The sequence below is a fragment of the Pelodiscus sinensis genome, chromosome 23, assembly GCF_049634645.1.
Source record: "Pelodiscus sinensis isolate JC-2024 chromosome 23, ASM4963464v1, whole genome shotgun sequence".
Taxonomy (NCBI): domain Eukaryota; kingdom Metazoa; phylum Chordata; order Testudines; family Trionychidae; genus Pelodiscus; species Pelodiscus sinensis.
In genome coordinates, this window is record NC_134733.1 from 1056007 (window position 1) to 1060367 (window position 4361).

Sequence of the window (4361 nt, forward strand, 5' to 3'; positions counted from 1 at the left end):
TGAAGCAAAACGCAGGACGATGCAGCACTTTAGAGACTCACACGATGGTTTATTAGGTGAGGAGCTTTCGTGGGCCAGACCCACGTCCTCAGATCAAACAGTGGAAGAAAAGCTCCTCCCCTACTAAACCGTCGTGTGAGTCTGTAAAGTGCTGCATTGTCCTGCGTTTTGCTTTAACTTCTCCAGATTTGCGACTTTGGGTGCCCTGAGCATGGGCACCGAACTGAGCAAACTCAGCAGCCTTCGCTGTAGCCGCTGCCCCCTCAGCGCCTCTTAGGATTTGCTTCCTCCTCTTCCGAGGGGTTTAAAATGATGGGGGGGGGGGGGGCAAATAGCGGGGCTGACATGGTCTGAGCAGGGGGCAGAATTTACCGGCCGGAGGGATCAAGCTACTGTCTGTAGCGTCAGAAGAGGGGCTAAAGGGGAGAAATCGGGGGGGGGGGGGTGGTAGCGGGGGGGGGGGGGGCTGACACTACCAGCCCCTTTTTGTAGACAAACCCCCGTTCCGAAAGGGGGAAAGGGGGGGGCAGTTACCCCGCAGTACGAGCCACCCGCGGTCCTTGTAAATACCGGCCTGCAAAGGGTTTCTTCAGCCCCGGAGCACGGGGCGGGCTCCTGGGCTTGAGTTCTTAAAGGCACAGGCCTCCCAATTCCTAGACGGCAATGCTGAGACACTGAATGTATGCAAGTGTGATAATTGTACAAGTGGGGGGTGGATCTTGAGAGGAAGAGGTAGCTCAGGAGCATTGTTAGTGGGTGGGCAGTGTGTGGGGGGCCTTGGGGCAAGAACAGCAGGGTGGGGGATCATGGGTCTGGGTGCTTGTGCCCCCCAACCCCACATTTTGTGCAGCAGTGCCCAGCCAAGGCAAGGGACAGCACATGGTAAAGACCCAGAGTAAAGTGATGGCTTGGCTGGTGGGGAAGCGAGAAGAGCTTTGTCATTTGTGAACTCTGCCCGCAAGTGCTGGGAGTGGAGGCGTGGGGAGCCCCGTCCCCGTACGCTGAATTTGCCAGTGACCTGCCGCCTGGCACCCAGTTTCCTGCCCACTGACTTCCAGCCACTCACCCACCTGTCACTGGACTGCCTCACCTGATTGCATCCAGACACAAAATGCTATCAAGCAACTGATGGCACCATCCGCCCACTGGAATGGTACCAAGCCTGCGTGACCAAGGCAAGACTTGTCCTGGCCAGCCCTTGCTCTGCCCACTGATAACACTCAGGATGGAGCCATGTAGATGAGGCTGATCGGCAGAGGGAAATGAATAATTTAAATAATCTCAGCTTCATTTAAATTTAAATGGCTACCGTGCTCTGCCAACCAGCTGACGATCAGCTGTTTGTCGGCAGATCGGGGCAGTCTAGATGCTCCCCTGCCGACATGAAAGCCCTTTGTCGACCTCCCCGGTAAACCTCATCCCACGAGGCATGCCTGAGGTCACACACCAGGCTGGACTAGAAGCTCAGTTTCCAGTGGTTCAGGGGCTGTCTACATGGGTCGCAAAGAGGTGAGTGCAGCACAGACCAGTATAACCTGGCTCACTGCAATCTGATTCATGTGGGGAACAACTGCAGAGTGGGGGGGCTTCAGCAATCACGCCCTGTCTAGCTTGTGCTTCGATCAAGCCACCCCTGCTCAAAGGAGACAGAGAAGGGCAGAGATGGATATCCGGCAGCCACCTCCTGCCCCCGCTTCTCCTATCTGCTCAGCCCTGCCCCCAGGCTTGCTGAGGCCTATGGGGGGAATGCTTCAGAACTAGCCAACTCACTCCCCTCACACTGCAACACCAGCCTAGAGGCACCACAGGGCCTGGCCCCTGGATCCCCACAGTGTGGGAGAAAACAGGGCCTGACCTGACCCCAAGTGCAAGGGATCCACTTGAGGGCCCTAGCACCAAAATCTCACTGGGCCTCTCTAGGAGGCACTGGTTCCAGTTCAGTCCCAGGGCAGGGGGCAGAGGCTGGCTCACGGAGGAATGGATGGGCTCTGGGGATCCGTCCCTTCTAGGGGGCATCAGCCCCCATCTAACCCCATGCGGGCAGTATAGAATCAAAGAACATTAGAGTTGGAAGCAACCTCGAGAGGTCATTGAGTCCAGTCCTCTGCCCTCACGGCTGTACCAAGCACCCAGGGCCACTCAACACATGGCCCGTGGGCTGCATTCTGTCCACGGACAGTTTGTTTGCGCCCTGTGGTGCAGTTTGGGTTTCTGTGGGGATCAACACGTGGCCAGCGAGTGGGAGCCAAAACAAAAAAGTTGTCAGTGTAATGATCTTCTCTTGAGATGCATTTTAGTAGTTAAATTCTTGGACTGTCACTGCTCATGAAAAGTGCTGTCACATGGGTAGAAATTAGGTAAATATTACATGTTATTAATATTAGTAGAACTGTCTTAAATGGAGCCTGTATGTTGTGTAGTCTTGACTTAATCTTTGCATTCATGCCTGTCCATGTGAGAGAAGCTATTTGTATATATTTGCTTGCATATTCAGCCACACTTGTGTTGAAGCTGTCAGCATGTTCTGTAAATATCAGTGTGGCCTCTGCGGCTTCCAAAGTTGAGTTGCCCTAGCTCATCCCTGACAGGTGTCTGTCTAACGTGGTTTTAAATATCTCCAGTAATGGAGATTCCACAATCTCCCTGGGTAATTTATTCCAGTGTTTAACCACCCTGACAGGCAGGAAGTTTTTCCTAATGTCCAACCTAAACCTCCCTTGCTGCAATTAAGCCCATTGCTTCTCATCCTAACCTCAGAGGCCAAGGAGAACAACTTTTCTTCCTCCTCCTTATGATACTCTTTAAGGATATGTGTACACTAGTCCCCTAGTTCGAACTAGGGAGGTTCATGTAGGCATTCAAAGTTTGCAAATGAAGCCCGGGATTTAAATATCCCGGACTTCATTGGCATCTTCCCGGGCGCCACCACTTTTAAATGTCTCTTAGTCCGAACTCCGAGCCCGTGGCTACACGCGGCAAGGACTAGGTAGTTCGAATTAGAATCTCTAATTCGAACTAACGGTACACCTCATTCCACGAGGAGTAACAGTAGTTCAAATTAGAGATCCTAATTCAAACTACCTACTCCGTGCTGCGTGTAGCCGTGGGCTCGGAGTTCGGACTAAGGGACATTTAAAAATGGCGGCACCCAGGAAGATGCAAATGAAGCCCAGGATATTTAAATCCCGGGCTTCATTTGCAACTTCGAATGCCTACATGAACCTCCCTAGTTCGAACTAGGGGGCTAGTGTAGACATACCCATATATACTTGAAAGCTGCTCTCATGTCCCTTTTCGGTCTTCTTTTTTCCCAGGTAAACAAGGCCAATTCCTTCAGCCTTGCCTCATATCTCATGTTCTTTAGACCTTTCAACATTTGTGTTGATCTTCTCTGGACTTTTTCCAGTTTCTCCATGTTTCCTGAAATGGGGCACCCAGAACTGGACATGATACTCCAGCTGGGGCCTAATGTAGATGGCTCATTCCCTGCAGAACTGCTACTTAACTGGTTGGTCCCCAGCTTGTAACTATGCTTGGGATTCTTCCGTCCTGAGTGCAGGACTCTGCACTTGTCCTTGTTGAACCTCATCAGAATTCTTTTGGCCCAAATCTCCAATTTGTCCAGTAATGTAGACAGCTCCTTCTTGTGCAAAACCCCCTTCCACAAAATGGCGGCTCACGAGGTATGCAAATGAGCTATGGCAATATTCATTGCCGTGCCTCATTTGCATATCTTATTGCGCAACAATGTGCAGTGAAGATGTAGCTTACGGCTGATTCAGGTCTAGCAAATTCCTGGAGTTCAGACCAACAATGACATTTGCTTTTTTGGAGGACTTTTACAGAGCCTTTTACACTTTCATTAAAAGCATTTATTAGTGCACTTATGTTATTTGTTTAGAGCTGTGTTTCTCAACCAGTGGTATGAGTACTCTTTGGGGTACTTGAGCACAACTGAAATTTGGAGAAAACTGAATTTATGTTTTACATTTTACAGCGTTTTATTATTTTTGTACTTTTTAATACGAAAAAAATGTCATCTCCTGCCCTGCTATGATCAAGTTGTTTAACAAATGTGTTGCAATGGTAGAAAAAAATTGTGTGTCTGAAAATTGTAGGCACTGGGGGTACTTCTAATTTTTTTTAAAAGGGGGTACTTTTTTTTGGAAAAGGGGTACGTTATAAAAAAGGTTGAGAAACACTGGTTTAGAGTAATCCTTTGTAAACAACTGTTGGTGGACTCCTACATTGTTTTTAAATCAGTATTTCCAAAATGGTGTTCCCTGGAAGGCCGGGTTTCAGCAAAAATGAAAGTGATACTTCCAGCAGGGCCGGACTGAGGCATGGGTGAGCCGGGCAGC